General features: G+C 43.4%; 1 protein-coding gene across 9 annotated transcripts in view; it reads right to left on the bottom strand.

Annotated features, from left to right (window-relative positions):
* The window catches only part of ptprdb (protein tyrosine phosphatase receptor type Db), a 123426-nt gene that overhangs the window by 61324 nt on the left and 36755 nt on the right, over positions 1-25347 (bottom strand). The window lies entirely within an intron of this gene.

Here is a 25347-nt window from a genome sequence, read left to right as displayed (position 1 = left end):
ATTTGATCGCATCAATAGCAATCATAGCGCCCACGCTCCCCAATTGTCGTACAAAAAGTACAACTCCCTCCTACTATGCATTCGCCTGTCACCACTCATTTCACCTCTCGGTCTGGCGTTTTCTGACAAACAATAACACCTGGACCTGTTTATCATCTCTTTTTAGCAGGTGGGATTTCATCACCATTTAGTCAGTGGGTGGTTCTGCTTTACCCTTGTGATGATAAACAGTCCCAGATAACAAAGCTGACAAAAGTCTACACTGTACACTAAGCAAAGTGCTGAATATGAGCAATCGAAGAGTTAGGCCAGCTGTGATTAACAGCTCCGTGCTGGGCTTGTATTGGACCATCCATGGCAGCCATCCATGATATTGAGAGAGTAAGAAAGAGAGAGACATAGAGTGGATTGGAGTGAAGTTGAGTGGATTAGTGAGAGGTGGGGGGGGAGGGGGGGGGGGGATGACAACATGTAATTACCTATGTACCCAGCCTTTAGTGGAAACCTCATCGAAGGCTAATTGAGCGGTGCATTAGTGAGAGGATCGTAAAGATAGCAGCAGGGTTGCAGAGGGAGGCATGGAGGGAGGAAGATGAGAGATGAGCACCAGCTGGGGGGCAAGAAGGTTAAAGAGAAGGAGTTTAATAGCACGGTAACGAAGAAAGGGTGAGGGGGAGGAAAGAACCGAAAAGAGGAAGGAGGTCAAGTAATGTGGTCAAGTGCAGAGTGATTCTATATGTGTCACAGAGTAACTGCAGCTCTGATATCGTCTTTTTTCAAGTAGCATACCCACAATGGAAACATATTGAAACACTTATTATGAGTAAAAGTCACATAGTAATGAAATGTCACTTAAGATTAGTGTTTTTCCTTTCAAAGTCCTGAATGATTTGAGTCCTATTCATGTGGTAAGCAATATGATCCATGTGACTCTACTTTATGTTAGTCGATTTAACTATCTAACTATTTTTATATTTTGCAATTAAAACCTAATCTGCAGACTAGGGTCCAATGCTAATGCTAAATGGAATAAAACGTCCAATATTCTCTTTGCAATGACGTGCAGTAACAATATAAAATCCATAAATACAAAAAGGATTCTGAGAAACGTAAACCAGTATATGAGCAAATCAACTAATTTCATACTTGTGATACACTTGTGTGAATATTTTGTGTTTGTGTTTTGCATTGTGGCCAAAATACACCCTGACTCCAGAGGCATACCCTGTACAGTAGAGAGCCTTTAGTGCTGTGGGGAAAGTGGCACATCGGAGGCAGTCATCTCTGTAATGTGCTTTAGTTCATGGATGGATGGAGGGAAGGCTAGATCTATGGATGGATGAGCCTGCAGTATTGTTACGGTATGACTGCAGTGGCCCTACACATACTACTACTACACACACACACACACACACACACATACACAGAACCACCGATCTAGCCGGCTGGATGACCTCCACAAGCAGGTGGAATGCACAAGTAATAATTTACAGACCTTCAGCGGGTCTCACGTCAAATAAAATATGAATTTCCTTCAGACCAAAAGTGGCCTAGCCCTTCGATAACTGAACCTTTTATCCACACACAGTGCTCCAGCTATAACCCATCTCCCATATCCTCCTCTGTTATACAGTCTTCTATCCTAACTGGGTGTTCAATAGATGGTGCTTCTTCACTCTGGAATAAACAGTGCAGCCCTTGACCTTCCACATTTTGCCCTATTAAGCACTCACTGCGTTTACCTATCATATTAAACATGAAGGAAGCATGCATGCATTGACAGAAACAGCCACACACATGCAATGACTAAGAGAGCCTCCTGTTTCTTTTCTGACTCAGAGGAGGAGAACGACACACAGAAACCACACAGCAGCCCATTCATTGCATTCCACTGCGCACCGCAACTCAAGAGATGGCCTTCCTATTGTGCAAGGAAAACACTTCCCTCTCTAGTGAGCACTAGGGTGACTAATGCCAGATAAAGAAGAAGAGGTGTGTGGGGAAAAAAAAGTCACACTTCCTCCATGAAGACAGATTAAAGCAAAGCCAAAGCATTTCTCCTTTTTTATTAATTCATGGAGAATCCAGAGGAAGATCTGAATTGATCAATATCTGAAAAAGTGAGTTTCTAGCTGCACAGGAAAACACAGCGGAAATCTGACAAGTTAGCTCCAGTGTAAAAAATAACAGTAACACCATCTTGAAGGTCAAAGGGGAGGTGATGGACAGTTGGGTCTAAAAATAACATACTTGATCAATGTTCTCCAATGTCACGTTACAATGGCTGAGGGAGAAGGATGGGGTTACAAATCTGTTTTCCTCAAATTGATTTTGGCCAGCAGAGGAGTGGGAGTACATGACTATGACTCAAAATAACATGCAAAGAAAACACAAACACTATACAGTGCGATGGTTCCTGCTGTGGATGGCAACACGCTGAAGAGTCCTTGCCAGCTCTATAATCAACTGTAACTAAATAATTAGGAACGCATCATGCGCCTGAAGATCCTATCTTGCATATGGTGTCGCCAATTAAAGTAAAAGTCTGCTGAAGGAGTGCAGTTAAATCCAGCTTTCCTAAATGGAAATGTTTAACTAGATGTCTATATGAGCTGAGAAATAGTTGCTAAAATGCACACAAGGATCACAACAACTAAAACTGACGGACTTAGTAACATTGGATACATGACACAGTCAACTCCTCTGGTTTTCTGCAGGGATCTGTGAACATTCGGTGTAATTTTCCAACACACGCTGCCTCATATTTTCCATTGGTGGTTATTTTGAACGAATATGAAGCTGCATTACTTAGAAGGACAGAGGTTAGTTAAATGGAGAAAAGGAACACCAGGAAAGAGAGGATTTCATCCCTCCAAGTTGAAAGGAGAGGAGAGGCAGAGAGCTGGAGAAAAAACATATATCCCCACTGGTTCAATAATTAAGACTGGTGACAATAAATATGTAATGGGTTTTTTTTTCACCAAGTGTGGCAGCCTCTCCTTCTTGGAGATGGGACCACAGGGAGACAGGCCCAGGAAGAGGGAATAAGTACACTGGCCATTAAAAATGGATGCAAGGAACACCGGTCTTGACTGGCCCCGTCAACCAACCACCCAGAATGTTGTGATGTGAGTTGCCCTGGTTACAGGGCTCCCAAATGGTCCTTGGTTGTCAGGGTGAATCAAATCAGACATCTGAGCGCCTGAGCCACTGCCTCCGCCCTTCCTAGGCTTGCTGCCGCTGGGGGCACCACAACTCAATGATGTCATTGAGGCAGGAAGTTTGGACCTGCAGTGTATGAGTGTGTGGTTTAAAGATGTGTGTGTGTGTGTGTGTGTGTGTGCGTATGTGTGTGCGTATGTGTGTGTGCACGCATGAAAAGTAATGAGTGAAAGAAAGGAGATGAGCGAGCATGAAAGACCAGCAGAAGAGATGAAGAGACTGACATGATTTCCCAAGCAGCCTCCAAAAAAAGTTCTGGTTGCTCCTATCAGTGCTCCATCTGTCTCAACTGCATCAAGCACTTTATATAACAGCAGGGTATCCTATCTGAGTTCTCAGAGAAAGATGACTACTGTATTATTAAACAGATTGGGATCTTATTGCTCTATGGCTGCAAAAGCATGCCCTATATAGGTGTGATGCATGTCGCTATTTAGAGACCATTCGGAGAAAGTGAAAAAGGAAAAGGGGAGGAAGTCTATTTTTCAGAGTGGGAAACTAGTCCTGCTTTTGCTTAAAAAACAGGATATTTGATGGAGGATGAGAGGACAGATCCTGTATCAGCCTCATGTCTGTCCATTAAATATAGAAACCAGAACACATGCTATATGTTGTTTTATTCGGTAGAAACATGTTTTAAAAAGCCTTCAACAGAGTGAATGCAGTTTCTGCCACTGTGAGTAGAAATATGAGAAAACTCCACGGTAAGAGAAAAACTGAGCTCTAGCAAGAGTCAGAAAGAGGCTGTGAATGCATTCATAGATCATATGTGTTTTCCTCTCTGTGCATGTGCCTCAGGAGAGAAGCCCTGCATGGTTCCTTATACTGTATGTTGGACTATCTAGGAACAGCAATGCAGGGCTTGTCTTGAAGTAGAAGGGATGAGGTCCATGAAAAGAATACTGAGGAGGAAGAGTGTTTTCTCTCTGAAAACACACCCACACACACACACACACACACACACACACACACACACACACACACACACACACACACACACACACACACACACACACACACACACACACACACAGACTCTGACATGCAGTATAGCCATGTTCTTGGACGGCCATAGCAGGTACTATACAAAAATTACTTTTATGATGATGAAGATTGACAGAAATATTTTACGTACCGTTCTCCGCCAGTATTAAAGTGACAGGACCAGTTCATTTGTTGGAACATGTGACAAGTTTGATTGTTCAAGCAATAAATGGCTCTAAAAGGTAAAATCAGTGAGAGCCAGACTGGAACAGACTGGGCCCGACTAGGTCTGACCTGTCGTCACGATCAAATCACATTAATAATAGTCTCTTTACAGTTGTTAAGTGTCTGCTGGCCTTGAAAGGAGATACCTCTACCTCTAATACCTCCTTTTCTTTGTGAGGAGAGAATCTGCAGAGCTACTTTGAGGAGCACTCTACAATGTTTAACTTTCCAATTTATGAGGTACACCTAATCCTAAACCTTTAATTCATGAGGATTATAATGTTCAGTGTTGTGTTGCAATTTTTCCAAAGGAGATGAAAGTAAACAATCAGGGGTTCGGCATCTTGCCCAAGAACATTTTAATGTATGGCTAGAATAGGCTGATAACCGAACAGCTGAAGACAAATTCTGCCCTTTGAGGCACAGGAGGTCTTATGTACACTGGAACCACAAACACTGAGCCATTAGATGTTTCCCTAGTGAATTTTAGGAGAAAGTACAGCTGAAGCATAGAAGACAAAATAATTCTCTGAAATGAGCATAATAATTTAGTCTCAGAGCAGCTTTGAACAGTAATATTTTCCTCCAAGTATTGACAATATAACTCATGATGGTAGCAGCAGAATGAGTTGTACAGCAACATTTTTTCTACCAGTGATAAAAGTGAAAAGGTTTTGGACTGACAGTCCATCAGTCAGCAGACCATAACCTAACTGAACATGCATTTGACCTACTGAGGAGTCACTAAAGGCAAAAATTACCACTGGAGGAGGCTGCAGTTTAAATAAAAAGGATATCAAAAGGGGAAACCGACAATGTTGTGATGCCAGTGAGTCACAGCCGTGACACAGATATTACAAACACGGGATTAGGTGTGAAGATGTTAAAATTGTGGCTTCGTGTTTCATAAATTGACACACACCAACTAACACATGCTAGAGAAAGATGGATAGGGAGAGAGTGCTGTCTATCAAAGCACACTGTCATTTGTGTGCCACTGATGCTCCTAATGACATCATCAATCACAAAACTGTACCATCAGGGGGGATTTAGGCGGTCAGGGGTCAGGGAGAAAGCCTATAGGCCAAATTAGACCAGCGCTGAATCACTGCTCGTTTACTGTACACACTCTCTACTGTATAAATTATTTCCACAGAAAGTCAAACAACACTTTTGTGCCTCTACAGATCTAACAGTGATGCATGTTACAGCAAATGTGTTGAGATACTGAGTCCGAGAAAATAAAAGGGAGAAGCAAGTATAATTTCTGCACGTTCTATGTTTGAGCTTGTTTTACCAGGTCAGGGAGGTGGAAACGCTTCGTAACATGCAGCAGCTGCATGCATTTGAAAATGCCGTACCTCGAGTCCAGATAGTCAGCTATTTGATGTGCTGATTATCGTCATGTCATGTCATGGTCATAGGTTTTAAACTGCTCCTAAATCCTAAAGTACACTGAAATGTAATTCAGTGTAATCACCTCAAAGCTTCTTGTAGCATGACAGCATGAACATCATATCAATGTAATCTATTACACGCGCAAGATTAGCAGACCTTCAAAGAGAAACACGTATACTGTACTGCAGCATGTTTACACATACACTCATCGGCCACAACATTAAACCACTGACAGATGGATGATTATACATTGGCAACTATGGGGTGTGCAACAAGTGAACAGTCAGTTCTTTCACAGATTATTTATATTGAGGCCTTTGTTTGACAGACGAAGGCAGAGTGTGAGGGTGTGACATGCAAGGTCCCCTGCTGAACTCGAACTCGGGATGTTGCGGTTATGTAGCATGTGCAGGAAACATTAAGCCAGTGTGCACGAACAGTCAGTTCTTAAAGTTGATGTGTTGGAAATAGGACAAATGGAAGACTAAATGGAAGACACACAGTACAGTAAATCTATTATCTCATGAGAATACATCAAGTTAAGTTAACTGAATCAGTGTTTGAGCACGTGCAGCCTTCTTCACAACCAAACATAGCGTAATAAATTGTTTAGTGTCATTTGCCGTCAATGGCGAATGGCAACGTAGATTACATTTTGGAATCCAAATTTATCTTCTTATCTGCTGAATAGGAAAATTTACCAGCATTGTAACAGCATGATCGAGATAAGTTAATTTTTTTGCTTTTCTTAAGAAAGGGGGAAATAAACTTCCTTAACCGTTCTGTAACTTGAGAAACTCCACTTTAAAATAGCAGTTTGTGGAGAAATTGCAAAAGCATGAGTCAAGGGGTAGGATACAAAGCACACAAAGGTTTGTCCTTCAGAGGTTTTCTTTTAAAACAAAAGCAGTTTTATGTGCTCTGACTTTTTGCACTTCTGCACTCCCTCCTTACAGCCAGCTCTTCTCCTCTTCTTCTTTTCACCCTCTCTGGAAGTACACAGCCATGAAAAATGCTTCTTATATAACACAACACAAACTTGCATCAGATAAACACTAATATATAAAAAAAACAAGACTCCCATAATCATAAAGGAGCATAATGATCTAATCTGTCACTTCCTCAAAGTCCGATAGGCCAATACATCAGCTCACGAAAAGCAATCTATCACGGAGCTGCAGCAGGTTATGGCAGCGCGCTGATGGATAGGAGCTGTGGATGGAGAGGATGGCTGAGTTGCCCTTGTCGGACTTACAAAAAGGAGAGTGGGAAAGGAGAGGGATGGGTGGGAGGGGGTGGCAACGAGACCTAAATGTGTTCTGAACAGACTCGTTTGTCACGCTTTGTCATCGAGGGACATGAAGGCAGTGAGCGGGCCTGTGTGTACATACAGTAGAGGCGGTGCACGCGCAAGACGGTGCGTGCGTGGCTGCGTACTATACTATGTGTGACAATGCGTAATGAGTGTGCGCGTGGACGTATTATCACTCTGACTGCTTGTGTCTTTCCATAGCAGTGTGGACAAATAATTATCTGAAAATCATCACTGTGAGGACATTTCTACATTTTGAGGATATTTTTGACCTGTACTCCAAATACTATTATTATATATTGTATAATACTTATAGGGTGTAGTTTGAAAAGGAATAGGGTTAAGGGTCAGGGTTAGGGTTAGGCACTTCATTTGGACGGTGAAGATTGGTGTGAGGCACTTTGGAGTGCATTATGTCAACCAGTTTCCTCACAACTACAGCGAGGCGTGTGTGCCTGCGTGTGTGTGCATGAGCTCCCATTGAGGTATATGTATTCGAAGCATTTGACCCCAATCTCTGTCTGCATTATTTATAGTCTCATTCCAGCTTCCTGTTGTTTGTTTTTCAAAGCTAGTCTGAGGACTCGAAGTGTAGGAAGAACACAGAGAGAGAAAAAAGGAGGAGAGGTGACAGCAAAATCCTGCACGGAGGAGTTTTCTCATAAAGCTGTTTTCTATCTCTTTTTTTTTGTTGTTGTTGTGAGTAAACACAGCAAATCACCTCAAAAGCATTATGGCTAATTTAGCGCTCAGGTTCTTCCTACAGTCTTCCCAAAGGGCGTTAAACAGTTCACAATATGCAGTTAGTGCAGACGGGCTGCAGAGCAGGATTTTTCACTGGGGGAGCTGCCCTCTCACACTGCACCACTGCCACTTCAACAAATGCAGTTTGCAGCCCCCGTCTCTCTTTATATTTGACACACACACACACACACACATGCTTGCACATACCACAGTTCCCTTCCTTGGGCCTAGCTGGCAGGGCAGCAGTGTGTTTCCTCAGAGACCTGCTGGGCCAAATCAATGGCAGCCAGCAGCCTTCCACAATAAGCGCCACCATTTCACTGGCTGTCACCCAGCGCAGCAGAGAAGCAGCTAAATAGTCTATGCGGAGAGCAGAGCGGCACGGCTAGGCTGCTTACAATGAGCACGTGCCACAGCGGGAAAAAAAAAAATATATATATCATTGTGTTGCAAGAATGTGTGTATGCTGGGCAGCTAATTTGTTTTCCGAATTTAATGTATGCTGTTGTGCGGTTGTGAGCACTTGTTTGCATGCATGAGCTGGGCAGTCCATTTTCGGCTAAGCAAGCTTATGATAAACTGCCTTTTGTGTGTGTGTGTGTGTGTGTGTGTGTGTGTGTGCACGTGCGTGCGTAAGTGTGATAATGTGCGTTTGTCTGCGCGAGCCGATGCCAATACGGACGTTGACTGTTTGTTGAATTCCAATCAGAGAGATGTAGCTTTGCAATTCTCATTCGGATGATTGTTTTCTTTCATGTGGTCTAGCAGGCGGCATACGTTAAGTTCCCCTGCAAATAAATCAGTCCCTTACACACACACACACACACACACAAACACACACACACACACACACACACACACACACACACACACACAAACACATTATCTGTCATCATGTCTCTCTCTCTCACACACACACACACTCACTGCTGGCATGGCAGACTGGTTTCTAATCGGTGAATCAGCATATCAGCCAAGAAATGTCAGATTACATTATAATCCTGCGTTTTAGTGCCTTCAACTCTGCACACGTATACGCGTGTGTCATAGTTTCGATGCCGCCCTATTATGTCTGTTAAAAAAAAGAATGGGAGACGAAAACAGATGCCCGCACTTTTTGCGCGCGCACACCACAAACACACTGCCGCGCACATGAGCTTGCGCACCCCCACTGGGGAGACACAGACAGTTTTGGGGGGTCGGGAGGTAACAAGAGTCGCGCAGAAGGAAACGGGGGACCGATCTGTGCACTTTCTGTGTCTGAGTCTGAACTTGACCAAAGTGTCACCGGTTCACTTATAGAGAGACGCAGCCTGCTCCAACGACTGCAGGCCAATTAAATGTATTTAATGAAGTTATTTGATGACCAGAAGCTGCTTAATAAGCTTTCTTTGTCTCCCTCCAAAAAAACATCTCACATTAAAGCAAGATTTCATTACAACATATTAATTAAACATTTAGTGTTTAGGGGTTTGGAAATCACTACAAAGAGACGGAGCTTCTCGGAGAAGAAATTGTTTTGTGTCTTTTTTTTATTTTTTTTATTTCACCACCACAATTTCTTTACTTTTCTTCTTGTACGTGTTCATGAATTTACAAGTGCACGCAGGATACATAAAAATACAACTCTGATCTTAGCTTTAAGCTGCATACATTGGTAAGAAGTCAAAAAAAATGGCTCCATTGAAAAATACTCCACAGTTTATTGATGTTCAAGCCGAGACAGGAGCAGAGCTCCGTCTGTAACTCTAGAAGTCAACCTTGTTATTTTCAATAAACCTATTACAGGAGCCTCTTATGAAAGGCACAGGGGAGGCCGGCAGTTGGTTATGTGTCTCTTTGCTTTGGCAGGGAGATTCAGAGGATGCACATGGAAAATGATGCCAATCTCTAAACCAAAGGATGTATTAAATGACAGGTCTAATTTAATATGGAGATATTGAGAGACCTGCTACGGCACTTCCTGTGTCTAAAGGCCGTCCAGGAATGGAGTAGTTGGGGATTGCTGAGTAGGGGTTTTGGGATACATTAGAGGGGAAAGGAAATGGTTTCTTAGTGCATGTTTACAAGCTGAAGGATGGGCACAGCATAATTATGCAAAGACTCTCTGTTGTTGTGTTTTTATCTAATACACGTCTCACGATATTAGCGTTAATATTATGTTTATTGCATTGACTGACTGTGACACTGTATCGCTTTACAACCAGGTTTTCCCCACAGGGAAGAGCAACATTTATGGCTACATGTGTACAATGAAATAAGCCAGTGTAGACCTGCAGCATGCACATCTAAACAGTACTGTAGTGTGGTGTGTGCGCTCTTCATACACACACACACACACACACACACACACAGCCACATTGTCGTAATAATAATCAAATAAATGACACATACTAAATCCATCAGATGCAGCACAGCATTTGAGGTCATGTTTGTAATATTTGCATTCAAGCCTGCGGCATCCTGTCTTCTGAGGACTGAGCATGTCTAGTAATTTCAAATGTTTGGGGCTTGTAGAGCTTATTCATTCTCATGCACATGCACACGTGCACGGTATGCCTGCGCAGCAATGAACACGCACAGGTCTACATACTCATACAGTCCACATAGCATGCCAATACTCACATGCTGTAAACCTTTAAACCTCATTGGAGAACAGTCTTTACTGGGATTGTTACGCATAGAAATCCCTTACACAATCTAAAGTAACAGTGAAGGCTACAAACACACACACACACACACACACACACACACAAATGCATCAAACATCATTTAATCCCAGGTGCCTTGGGGAGTCTGGGGGAAATGGGGAGACAGAACATAATTCCTGAACGCGAACAACAAGAAATAAGATTTGTGTGGGACTCTCAGCCCCCAAGAGAGAAGCAGAGGGGAAACGAATGACAACAGGATGAAGGATAAATGAAGGGACAAAAGAAAAAGCCCAGCTCAACAGTCCAATCCGGTTTCAATTGGCAAAAAAAAAAAAACTACACAAACAAACAAAAAGGACAATCAAAGTCATTAATTACGAACACTGACGGCCAAACACTGGCGAAGGCTAATCCTGGACAGGCAGACAAATTAGAGGCTGGGAGACACTAATAGAATTAATGTGCAGTGGGTAATTGGTGGGAGCCATTTTGAGGCGTCCAGTTGCTGCTTGGCCCTGTCGTTTGTGAATGGAGAGGTTGCTGAGACTGAGCCAAGGACTGAAGCTCTGGACGGCGGAGGTAGACTCCCACGGAGGATAAAGAGCAAAACGTTCATATGAAAGACTGGAAAACTAAAAGTACCTGCGAAACGTTTGATTGATATTTCACAATAGTGCTTCACACTGGGTTCACATAAAAAGGCTTTTTACATGTATTGTTCTTTACACCTGGAGGTGGGGGAGCTTCTCTAAGGAAGTTCTAAGATCTACCACAACTAAAAGAACGGAGAAACAAGCGCCACCACCCAAAGAAAGCTTGTAAAAGGAGAAAATCCAAGGCAAATAACTGCCCTGCTGTTTGATCCACAGGTAATCTCTGGGAAACTAACACTGGAGCGACCACTTCACACCAAAGATTTGATCAAAGCTCTGGATGGCTACCAACTTATGTGAATGAAGTTACTGTATGTATTCCTTCAAAATAAAACTGGAGCAAACACTGGCAACCCATGACAACAAATTCACATCAACATCAACTGGGTTTTACAGATGAGTCGATGGGAGAATAATAAGATGTAATGCAAACACATGTCACACAGGCGCCACTGTGGAGAGAAGGCCAGGGGTAGATAAGAGAAGAACTAAGAGGAGAAGGCAGAGTCATGACTAAAGGAAATTAAAATGTATAAATTATAAAATACAAAAAAACAAAAAAACAAAAAAAAACGCAGAGGACAGAGAATGGTTCCAACAGCAGCAGATCCTCTGGGACAGAGAAAGAAGTGATGTGGAAGCCCTGCAGCAATGCCACTAAGCCCCAGCTGCAGATTAAACTGTAGTAGTAAGGAGGAAAGAGACAGATAGAGGGAGGGAGAGAGAGAGAGGGAGAGAGAGAGAGAGAGAGGGAGAGGGAGAGATAGAACTGCAGAGGGAAAATAAGGCTTTGTGGTCTGGCACCGGTTTGCTATGTCAAACCATCATGCGTGCCGTGGGGATTGAAGACGGGGGGGAGAAGAAGAAGAAGAAGAAGAAGAAGAAGAAGAAGAAGAAGAAGAAGAAGAAGAAGAAGAACAGCACTGGTGAGAAAGAGACAGTGAGAAGACAAAATAACTGAAGAGGAGGGCAGAAAAAAGACAGACAGACAATAAATGCGAGGAGGAAACTGAGAGGAGAGAGTGGGAAGATAGGGGGGAAACACTTCAGCCTCGACTGTAGGAGGCTCAACATTTGGCTCAGATTGTGTGTCTGTCTCTGTGTGTGTGTGTGTGTGTGTGTTTGTGTGTGTGTGTGTGTGTGTGTGGCTGGAAAATGGAATTGTTGTGGTTGTGCCTGGCTCCTTCAGAGTGTCTCCCTCTGATTGGAACATGAAGGGGGGGCTGTGAAGGGATCGCTCCAACCACAAACTCGGTCTCTGTCGTCCTCTCTCCTTCTCTCTCTCTCTCTCTCCCTGCATTTACGGCTCTTTCCTCTTTTTTTTTTCTCTAGTCTTCTTATACATACCCCACACATGATGCCCCTTCTATAAACAATCCTATACAACACTTGCATGTTCAATGCAGACTGCACATGCTATACGGAAATATGGGAATCTCATGCTGGAGCATCTCTGTTATGAAATAGCAAGCAGAACACTGCTTCGCATATATCTGGCAGCAAAAAAATGTTTGATTGCGAAATGCTAGCTACTACTGTACAACACTTCAATAAAAAATATCAAAGTAAAAAGAGAGGAAACTTTGTACTAAAAAACAGAACAAAGAGCAAAAGAGGAAGACAGAAAGAAACGGAGAGAACAAAGTGGAGAACAGATGAAGTGAGCAGAGTCTTAAGTTTAATTTTTAATATCTCACCATATGCTCTTCTCCACAGGTGAAGACATCGTTGCTATTAATTACCAATTCACAGCCTGTATGTGGGGGCGACTGTGTGATGGAAGGACGGAAACAGACAAAAAAAAAAAAAAAGGCCGGAGGGGAGCGAGAGACGAAGACAACAAAGGTTGAACAAATGGACCAAACGGAGAACAACAACAACAGGTTTGACAACAAGTCAAACGGGGAGATGACAGAAATGTTGGAGAGGTATGGAAAACCGAGAGCGGGGTGGGGGTGGGGGTGTGATCCAGACGTCAGACGGAGAAAAAGACAGGAACGCGGAGACATGGGTGAACGGACAGACAGATGATAGGGAGAGCCAAGACGGATTGGAAGCCGCCCCCCCTCCGACTGCCAGGTAAATCAATAGCACCGCTGTGCCTCCTCCACTCCTCCCAGCTTCTCATCCACCTCCTCCATCCCTCTCAGCTCCACATCACTATCACTGTTGCAAGCAGCAACACAGCTGGATGTTAGCAAACTGTAGCTGAAGAAAGAGCCTCCTGCCTGACCGCTGCGGTGGTCACCAGAAGGCTGTGTCTCAAAATAGCCTCTTTAAGGACATTTATATTTCCAGTTTGCTTCAGTGTCCCCAAAATTTCATTTGACAATGTGGGAAAAAAAAAAGAACCTGTAAAGAAATGGGCCCAACCTCTGATTGTAAGAAAATACATGTTTGAAACTCACTCACGGCTCCATCTTTTCAGTTCTGTAAAATCTTGTCTTGTTTTTTTTTTCTTGGCTGGGTTTATTGTTTGTACCAGGACAATCTGACCCAAGCAGAAATCTGGCTCTGCTGCCCTGCTCACGTCTTCCTGGTTTAGACTGCTTTGGCCGGGTCTGTGGGAACCAAAGGCGCAGTCACTATAATTACCAACGCAACTCATAACATCCCTGACCTTAGGATCACCTCTCCTAACCTGACCCAGCCCTCGGAGCAGTGACACAGACACTTACGGCATATATATATATATATATATACATACAAGCGCGGGCACGGCGCATGTGCACGTGTGCACAAAACAAAATGCAGGAATGCGCTGACAAACTTAAAGTAAGACGCGAACACACGCGCATTCACACGCAGCTGGCTCTGCAGACACTGGCATCCATCACATCTTGTGAAACTTAATCTCTCCAAGAGGAGGAACAGCTGCGGTGGCACACATGTACGTACACACACACACACACACACACACACACGAAGCACATAAACACAGTGGAAGATCAGCTGGGGTAAAGCCCTTGTTCATCCACAGACTGGCATGCAACTAGGCACCTCTGACCTGAGAGCAGGGTATGGTCAGAAAACAGGTTGTAGTCCAGTGGCCTAATATTCTCAAACATATCTACAGAGTGCAGCAGAGTTTGTTCTTGTGATCAGATTAATAATAACACTTTTATTAGATGAATACTAATTTTCTTAATATCACACCAGTATTTTAGATATAAATATAAATAATATATATAAATATTTAAATATAATGTTCAATATTTTGCTGATGACACAACATTACATGTCTCCCACTGGTTTTAGTCGTAACATTTAGTACGAATAATGAGGCATTGAGCAGAAACACTGCATGTAAGATACAGAAAAGATACACAAATACACGACGGTGCGTCTCTCAATCACACACTCAAGTCTAATTGCTGTAAAAGTGCTTTCAAGATTGATTTGTAAGCTACTGAGGTCTGTAATTCTGCCACAGACAGTGTTTGAACAAGACTGCTGACTCCTGGACGCTATCACAAACTCACACAAACACACACACACACAACCATCAGTGGGTTACAGCACGTTTCAGTCACCGTGTGACGGCAGAGGCGTCAAAAGAAACAGAAATACCATGCATCAAAACTGCAGCATAACTGTCACATGCTACAGTATCTGTGTGCAATCGGCGCGTCCCCACAGGTCAACGCGGATCATATGAACTAAACGTTCAGCCTGCTGTGCTTCATTCAAATCCATTCCAATCACCTCTGTAAAAATGTGTCAGAATGGATTGGACACAGGCTGCGGGGAGTGAAATCCACAGGCAGAATATAAATAAGTAAAGAACTCTCCACTATAATCTACTGTAGCCTATTTGACTCTGAAGTGTTCGTGCAGTTTTTTGCATAAATTCCCAGACGGCCCCCGCTGCAAAACAGGTACAACTGACTGACAGCCATTAACAAATCCTATTGCTTTGAGTGTGCACGCGGCGTGAAACGTCCGTCCAGCCTGCTCTGTGCCAGTGGCCAACGGTTCAGTCGTGAGAAAATACCTCTGAGCATGTTATGAGGGGGAAGCACCAACCTCAGTGAAAAAGCAAGCGGGTGAAAGCCTCCTTAATCTCTTATTAGCTTTAAAAAAAACATAACTCTCATCTCACGAGCCACCCCGTGGTCACAAGGGCTGTAATAATCTCCCAGCAAATGTGATGATGATGCATCAGGAAAAACTGTATTTACTGTATGCTGATGCACCACAGGAAAGAAAGGACAACACCAGTGTTTGTGACAGTGCTGGCTGACATTTTGCACTTTAATCCCTTTTATAAATAACATCATGAAAGTTCTGACAGATTTCAATAAATACCAGGGACTGGGCTACATTAAGATCAACACCAACTCACTGTTTTGCTGGCTCAGACACGCTGGAAATCCTGAATTAGGGAACACAGCCTAGAAATATCACAGGGATCCTCCATTTGTGTTGAGTTCAAAGCCAACGCGTCCACTTGAAACAGCACTAAAAACAACTAACTCCTGCTGGAGAGGAAAGATAAGGCAGATGTTTCCTGTCAGTCATACGGGGTCTGACACCGGAGGACGCACACACACACACGCACACGCACACACACACACGCACACACACACACACACACACACACGCACATCTGAACGGATAAGCGCAGATGCGTACGGCCGCTTTGCACGGGAATGAGCTCCATTACCATAAGAAGTTAACGCTCTGCTGTGCGTGTCAGCAATCACAAAAAACTGCACGCACAAGACGCCAAGAGAGCCGCTCACCATATCAGCATCCTCCTGCCCGGCGCGGTCGTTGGGAAAAGCTCGCAGACTGAATAGATTCAAGCTCTCCGTCCGTCGTGTGCCTGTAACATCCACCGTGGCTGCAGCCGCTCTGCCCAAATAATCCAGCACCGTGCGTCTCTCTCTCTCTCTCTCTCTCTCTCTCTCTCTCTCTCTCCCTCACACACACTCACTCTCTCTCTCTCTCTCTCCTAGCCTCCTGGTAATTTCCTACCAGGTGTGCGTACTGTATGCACGGCTACTTGAGATCGCTGGAGCGAAGTTGGAGCAGACGCCACGCGTAATTGCTGCGACGTTATTTCTTTTTATTTTTTGGGGGGGGGCGCGATCTGGAGTCGCCGGTTTCCTTTGTCATCACTCCCTCGCCCGGTAAGAGATGAATTCGTCCCGGCACGAGCGGAGAGGTGGAGAGATGGATGGATGGAGGGAAAAAGAAGCGCAAACGCTGGGCTCGATGATGGCGCAGCCATCAAAAGCACTGGATCACATCGTGTGATCGTTTTTTTTTTTTTTTTTTGAACATTTCATGATCTCAACAGAGGCCAACTGTAGATGTTGCATGCCCTGAAACGCAGGTTCAGACAAGAAACCCTACAGTAAATCAGGTGCATGTGAAAAAGTGAAGCAACAATCTCATTCCGCTGCCTGAATTCTCATCTCTCTGTCATTTTGGGGGGGAAATTAAAACCCAATTCCAGATCAAATCTCTGCTGAGCATTCTCCACAGACTAAAGAGGCTCTCTGGGATAATGTGGGGTTTTTGGAGATTAGGAAAGGGGCAATCACAGGCAACGCTTTATCCGTGGAGACAAGTGGAGGCGATTTTATCTGGAATGAGAATCAGCTCCTTGATCAACTCTGATATTGCCTGGACATTTCACGTTATTTAGGCCAAACGTCTGAGAGCCCACGGTGGGGATTTGAAGGGGTTGACAAGGGTGGGTGGGGGGGAATAAACGTCCCCTATTATTTAGCAGAGCAGAAATGAGAAATGCGTTGCCACTATTAACAGCTTTAACTGCAGCACCGACAGTTGTATGATGACTCCAATAGAAAATCAAAAATCTTCCCAGATGGGACAGCTTAGAGTGCTTAGGGCGAGAACGTGATTATACCAGTATGCATGTGAGTGATTTAGCTTCATGTGTGTGCTTGTGCCGCAAATGCAGAATGTAGATTAACTGCACGGGTTTGGCTGAAATGTGATGCGTTACATGTTTTATGTTGATGTTTCAACTGGAACTTTCTCAGAGTTATACAACATGTGCAGCGTATATGAACTATATTACCAGAGTAAAGGGGAGACGGGCCTTAACACCAATTATCAGTCTTTAAGCACACACAGTAGGTGCAACACACACACACACACACACACACACACACACGCACGTTCACACAGACTTATCTGGGTGTGCTGACCTAGAACACCAAACACAATCAGTGGTGCAGCAGATTCCCATCAGCGCAATGTAAATGAGATGGAGGAGCAAAAACATGCTTTTGTTGCAGAAACTCTCAGCTCAGTGGGTACAAGAAAACACAACCTTAGGCTGGGGACACACACTGACACACACACACACACACACACACACACACCAGAGACACATGCCCACACATACACAGTAGAGCAGTGCACATTCTCAGAGTCACACACACACACACACACACACACACACACACACACACATGCACTCAAAAGATAATAAGTCAGCACATAAGAGATAAGGGGGGTGCTATTGAGATAACTTCATGGGCTAAAATAGAATATGTAGCTGGATTTGATGTGCCTCATGACATCACACCACACTGCACACCCATTTCAACGATGGGCACCGACTCACCTATTAGTACAGCCCCCCCAGTATCTATGTCCATTTGCAAATTCTTTTCCAAATAATGATGGTGGTTTTGTATTTTGCTTCGCGGCCTCCCGCTGTTAACACACATCTACTAGCTCTTGATTAAATACTCCAACGGTTCACTGAAACATATATGTGACGAAATCGGTTCAATATTCAATGAGTTTGTGCATGGATGCTTCCTGTATGTGAAAACACACGACTGTCCACACACAGATGGTTCACACACTCCCTGCAGACATACTGTGCATACTGTCGACCAACAAACTGATCGGTTTTCAACATTTTTTAAGTCACGCGTGAACAGCCTTCCCTGAGCAATCCTCCTCTGCAGCAACTAAGTCAACACATCAGTGTTCTGCAATCTTGCATCAAATTTAGGAAGTTTCAACTGGGTCTCCACTTCATTGACATTATTGTCCGCAGCAGTGGGCACAATTATCCTAATGATGCAATTAATCCTGTGACGCACAGACGGCATGCTCTACATACCATATCTACACTAATATGCATGTTTGGTTTGCTATGAAATAGGGCAAAAAAAAAAAACAAAAAAAAAAAACCTAATTATCCATCCATCCTTTATCTAAACTGCTTGCTCAACGTGATCCCACTGTCATAGAGCGAAATATGGGGTATCTCCTGATGATAACACTTTAAGAACTAGTAAACTTTGGTAAAACCTGCCTAGAGCTTGTGTACCTGCTGAACACTCAAAAACCTAGTTTAAACAATGAGCTGCTGGGGCACTGGAGAAATTGTATCTAATTTATAACTTGGACTGGTCATTATCAGTGACCCATAACATTAATGATGGCTTGACTCAGTTTAAGGCATCTAGCAGGCCATGGCAGTAAGCACATACAGTACTAGAGTTCACCTAGCACCTAGTGGAACACCTGCTGTAAACAGAATGCGCCCATCATTACCTTTATTACACCTTAGACAGGTGTATCCCTGCAAACTGGCCAATGGGCTGCCATCGACTGCCATTACACGGTCAGAAAGACAATTTGAACTGAAAATATCATTTGATTAAAGATACAATATGTAACTTTTACATATATACAATCTATAAAAAAGCCGATTGCCTGTGGTGGGAATATCAAGCTGTTCACAAATCTACAGTGAGAAACGTAAATAAAAATAGAGAGAATAGTGATTCGATAAGTAAAAATACAGCAATTCGGTAAATGGGTCCTTGTTTTTTCACTTTAAAAGTTCAACTCATGAGCGCGGTGCAGAGCAGTGGCCCATTAAGGCCATGACATTTCAATAATTGCCTCTAATCTCAGCATCATATCACAGCACCACCCACTTTCAACACACACAGATACACGCCTTAATCATTGATGCTTGATTAAAGCCCCACACATACACTTGACCCCCACCTCTATAAGACATATGTACACAGAAAAACATCCCTAAAGCCTAAATGGTTGATTTACACTCACTTCATGTGACAGATGACAGACACACAATCCAGTTTCTTAGTGTATATGAAAATAATGCTGTGTCTGCATGCAAAAGTCTGCATGCCTTTGTCTGCACACGTTTATACACATAGATGTATTATATACACACAAACACACACACATTATGACATTATCCCTTCATTCCTTGTTGTTTGCTAGTTCTCTAGTCATTTTCTAGCCAGCCATGTGAGGCCACAGTGGGCTGCTAACCATTAGTGGCATGGTTGGTATTAGAGATTGCACCTTCACCAGTTGCACCTGGACAATTTACAACAATAATTTCATGCAGGGAGACACTAATACAGTTAACAAGGCGAGCGTGAGGTATGTGGCTGGTTTATTGTGCCTATATCATACCGCAAAAGCTGCATCCTTATCTGTAATCACATATCTGAATTACAGTGTGAGAACAAACGCGGATAACAACATTTTTTATGTCCCACTTTGCTGTACCCCTAACCTTGCTTTCACAGTTTCTTTGCTATTCAGGTACTAAAAGGTACTGATTGAGTCTTTGTGACTCCTGAGGTAAACGTGTTGATTTGGCTCTGACAATGGCAATACACCACTGGCTTTGCTTTGGGGAAAAAAAGGTAATTCTGAGCTTTTGGAATCATGAATTGATCAATTTGCTGGAGCTAGTGCTGAAATGTATTTTTATCTGCAGTATAGACAACTGTAAAAATCTCCATTACTAGAATTGATTTTCACAGTACAACACAATACAAACGAGCTTCGGGTGGGTGGAATTATACGTTATAGTCTGAGAATGTTAAGCAGGAATACAAAGAAACACTCAGGGAACATGCAGTGTTATGCACTTTAATCATGCACAGGAGGCAGATCCGCTGTGTTCCACAAAAAGGCGAGAATGTATGACGCTGCATAGTGTGTGCACATGCATGTGTGTTTGTGTGCACCCGGTCGGAATGAAAATGAGAGAGTGACAAGGAAAAAAGGACACGTGAGCGAGCAGCCTAGCAGTCCTAAAGAACCTTTTATTGAACACTAAGAAGAGAGTAGAGAACGATGACCATCCAGTCTGCTCCTCTCACATCAAGGAAATTGCATTTGGGGATATAGAGCAGCCTGGTGTGACGAAGTACACAAACCCTCCTCCACACATGCATGCAAACATGCACTTTCTTTTTTTGGTAGTACATATTAGGAGTACAGACAAGATCGTATTCACAGGGTCAAAGCTGTGCTGACACATCACATGCACGTGCGGAATCTCATTTAGGTTGTGTGCATGGGTTGGAGGAGCACTCCAGCTACTGAAGGAGCGGAAATAAAAAACGGTTGCAAGCAGTGAGAGAGAGAGAGAAGAGAAAAATAAGAGCAATAGAAGTAGTAGCAGAGACACATTACAGACAAAAATAAATGAGTGAAAGAAAGAAAAGCCAAAGAGACAGAGCGTGTAAACTAGTGGAAGACTTCTCCCACTCGTACTATAGCTGTTATTTTAAAGGTTGCTGCTGATGCAGCTACAGTTTACCCCAGCGTGAAAGAACACATCAGGATTATTTTCCAGAAAAAAAAAAAAAAAATCAGTTTGGAGTAGATGGAGTCAACAGGTTCCACACAAGAGGCATGCAAGCACCCCATTAACCAGGGCTGCTGACTCCACCAAAATGAGTGACGAATGACAAGCTAAGCAACTATCACATTAGTGAAGAACAGCAAGGTTGCACTGTGTAGGGCTGTGTGGATCCTCAAGGTGGGTGTGCAGACCGTGAGAATGTGAAATGAGAAGCACCGAGCGCTGCAATTTATACAAAAATACAAATATGTTTATTGTGGTTATAGCCGTGTACATGCCAAATGTGCCAGTGGAGAGACACACGTCATAATTCAATCAAACTGTTGAATAGTAGTGGACATTGTATGTGCACACACTGTCAAATGCTCAGGATGCAAGTGAATCGCTTATTTCTGTTTACATAAACACAACTACAAAGTGAGCCGTTGGTTACATGCGGCATGTGCTCGACTAGCAATTACGTCTACGCAGAGCAACAAAGACAGACAGAGAAATAAAATACAATCAGCGTCCTCACACACATTCTGACACTCAGGCATGCACGCGAGCGCGCGCAGGTCACGGAGAAGTGGCTGTCACTGTGATTGGTTCCTGCTGCCAAGGGCAAACCCACAATAGCCAATTATCTGTCATTATACACCACAGAAGCTCTTGCGGTCTGGATGCCTCTGCATGTGTTTGCGTGTGCGTGTTGGTGTGTGTGTGTGTGTGTCATGGTGAGAGAGATTGGCAAATTGCTAGTTATACATTTCAGCATACTGAAAGAAGAGAGAAGAAATGTTTGGGAGGAGGGTGAGAGGGGAGAGAGCTTGAGGAAGCCAGCCAGAGATATGCAGAGGCAATATAAAAGAAAGTGAAGGAGAGACTGATTATTATATTTGACAGTTGTTAAAGATGGGATCACAGGCAGCCGCAGACCTCCAGTGAGCTGCGTGCCGTTGACAGATGTCTGGTGACCACGACGGGCCTGATGCAGCAGGACTGTGTAGTGTAGATGGCCACAGATTGAGGCACTCAGTCAATGTCTGACTAGTGTTCCATCATGTATGAGCAACGTGTGACCGAGCTGCCAGCAGCGTGTGGACAGATCCTGAAATATCAAATATATCAGACGTCCAGGCTGACAGTATCACTTATCAATTTCAGAGATGCTCCAAGAACACGCGTACTACGTAGGGACCGAATGCTGCAATATCGGCTCTGATTCACGGCGGCGTGCAGGTTTCAGCTCATTCAGGGGAATTTGTTTGAATAAGCAAAGGCGGAGGAGAGGTTCAGCTTTATGATATGGCTTCTAGTTCGTCAGACAGTCTTCTAGCCTTTGGGGATGTTAATCTGCCCACAGTGAAAAGCTTGAAGACATTTAAATATTCTTAGTCTTAAGGTCTAGAATTAATTTTGATTTGCCAGCAGCATCAACTTCAATTACCTCTGTTAATATTTACTAGCGGCTTCTTTTTCTTCCTGCACATGTTGACTAATGTTTTTCTACCTGGAAAACTGCCTTATTGAAAGTGTCCCACTTAAATGGCTGTCCACTGTCATCATCAGGTCAAAATGTGGTCAGTGCTGCTGTTTACAGCAAAACCAACAACCTATATTTTACTGTGTGTTATTTGTTATGTAGCAGTATTTTATATATATATATATATATATATAATTCTGAGCATGACCATGAGATGAAGCATCACAGAGTTTCAAGCATAACTCTTGCAAGGCTGTATCTGTTTTCTTGTGCTGTGGTAGATTAGATTGTGGATTTAAGACAAACTGTTAAAGCTCCCTAACCTCTGTGAATTCACTGTAGCTTTCTGTTCCTGTGATTCTGGTTCAATAATTGATTGCCTAAGCTTCTTTGCTGCACTATTGAACTGTCTTACTATTTAAGCTTGTATACCGCTCAGTCATGACACATGAACCTAAGACACTGCGCTTCCACCGAACTGTACATTCTTAATACACATCCAGCGCGCGTGTGTGTGTGTGTTTATGAAGTATGACACTGATCTGCCTCTGCCTGTTTTTCAGCTATGCTTCCATAATCCCATCCTAATCCACTGCCTGTGTGTGTAGCTGCGTGTGTATCCACACGTTTGTGTTTGCGTGAGTCTGTGCCTGTGAATGTGAGGCATGGTATTTAAGCTTTTGCCTTTCACAGCGCTGCTCTTTACCACACCTTCTACACTATATGTAATGCCATAGATAGCTCTCCACTCCTCTCACTCGCACCACTCAACACAATGGCCTGGACAGAATCGCTGCACTCCACTGTCTATATATCCATTACCATTGCAGTCAACAGAGAAAAAACACAGGGAAAATTGAATGTTATGGGTACTATTACTTTTGAATGAGCTGATGAAATGGGTACACTGATGAAGAGAGGGGCAGAGAGTGATTGAGAAGGAGAGAAGTGATTACGTTACAGTGCAGTAGTTGTCATGTTGTCTATAGTTTTCTGTGTTTTGCCTTAAGGAAGATGTTTTTCTGCACAGTTTTCCAGACAAAAAGTGCAAAGTGTATATATTTTGTCTCCACTTTTAGCTCTTCAGGCTTCGGGGTAGGTACACAGAAGTCTTATATTAAGGCCAGTGAAGCTTATTTACTTTACACGGAAGTGAGAAAGAAAGAAAGAAAGAAAGAAGAGATCATAAAGAAATGACTGATTCTCCTCAGTGCTTAAGAATGGCCCTTGTAAGAGAGGAGTAAGAGGTTCATGAGTGGGAACCTCAGCAATGATAATCCCATTAGCACTGTACTGCATGTTAAGCTCTCCACTAATGGCTAATGTGTGTGTATGTGTGCCACGTGGTAAGTGTGCATGGTGTGTGTGTGTGTGTGTGTGTGTGTGTGTGTGTGTGTGTGCGCCCGAGTCCTGCTCGGACCATCCTAATTATCAGATGTGAGTCACGTGAGGGTAATTACAGAATCTGAGACAGTGGGAACCAGGCTATGAATGACCTAGAAATGTACAGGCAGGCTATTCAAGCGATAAGACGAGCGCGATCACACACACACACACACACACACACACACACACACACACACACACACACACACACACACACACACACACACACACACACACACACACACACATGCACTCTTTCCCGTCTGATTTCTCATGCTCACCTCACACAGAGAGACAGAGACAGAACAGGAGAAAGAAGGAGACAGTCAAAAAGATGGAAAAGGGGAACAATGTTTCCCTCAGACTGCATTAGAGAGCAGAGAGATTTGGGAGGAGCAGTTAAGAGACACTGTGTCAGGCGGCTTCAAGCTCAGCCCTCTTCCTAGTACGAACTAATCTGGCTGGTCTCTGTTCTCTGTCATATCTGGCCACAGCTCCACAGCAGTGTGGTCTCCTTCCACAGGCACGGATTAAGCTCGGCTACCCGAGACTAAATTCTCTATTGAAGAATCATCTATGTGTAATCCCTGTGTGAAGCCATCCCTGTATGGTACAGCACATTATATCTCTCACAATGACTATTATACGCAGCAGACTGCACGCTCTGGAGATTGCTGTTAACTGGCAGCAGAGCCTCAGGGTTGCTTTACATTGTTACGCACAACGAGAGTGGTTCACTTAAGGTGCCCCCCCCTCCCGCCCTCGGGAACGCATCAACTAATTCAGCATTCGGACGGGTTGTTTATCACCTCAGTGATTAAAATATAACCATTTTTTAATACACCCTGTCGCATATTTCTTTAATAATCTCATCTCCAACTTTTGCATTTGCCATTCGAACCTTTTTTTTTGTTTTATCTAATTCTCAGGAAAAAAGTTTTTATTACACAAACACAAGTGAAGTTCTGTTCTACATTCAGGTCAAATCAATAACGAAAAAAGCTGGTAGATTATTTCACTCACATACAGAAGATGTAGCTTTCAGATTGTCCCAAAATGAATTTTTATAGATCATTGGCTCTTAATAGAAATAAAAGTTTTGTCACCTATCAAAACAGGTGATCTTCTAAACCAATATACGAATCAATGAAAATAAAATGACTGTGGGAAATACAACAAGGTGCAATATGCTGCATAGTTTTCCGCGCCAACGCTGACTTATTACCTGAATCCTGCAACAACCTTGATCCATATTAAATGCGTATTCTTTGTAAAAAAAAATTCAGGCTTTCTGTTATCGGACTATTACATTAACTCCTTCACAGCGGGCCACCGACTTTTAGTGCCACAACAGTCCCCGGCCTCATGCTGCCTTCGAGAAAAATGACTCAAATGAGCTGCGCGCACACACTGATTCCAACAGCCTGCACTTGAGATTTGTTCTCGAGGCTGCACTGTGATTCAAACGGCACCGTTTTACAGTATCTGTGCTTACAAAGGCAGAGGGCATTTCTCTTGCTTGTACCCGTTTGCACAACAGTGGCACTGACGCTGCAATTTAAGTGATAAGTGAGACAAGTGCAACCCACTCGTGGCGTTAGTCTTGAGGAGGCAGAGCAGGTTAGCCCCGAGCCCACTCTCCAGTCGCCACAGGGTCCTCG

This window comes from Anabas testudineus, chromosome 1 (assembly GCF_900324465.2).
Source record: "Anabas testudineus chromosome 1, fAnaTes1.2, whole genome shotgun sequence".
Classification (NCBI taxonomy): Eukaryota; Metazoa; Chordata; class Actinopteri; order Anabantiformes; family Anabantidae; genus Anabas; species Anabas testudineus.
Note: the sequence above shows the minus strand (reverse complement) of the source record. Positions and strands in the feature narration are given on the sequence as shown.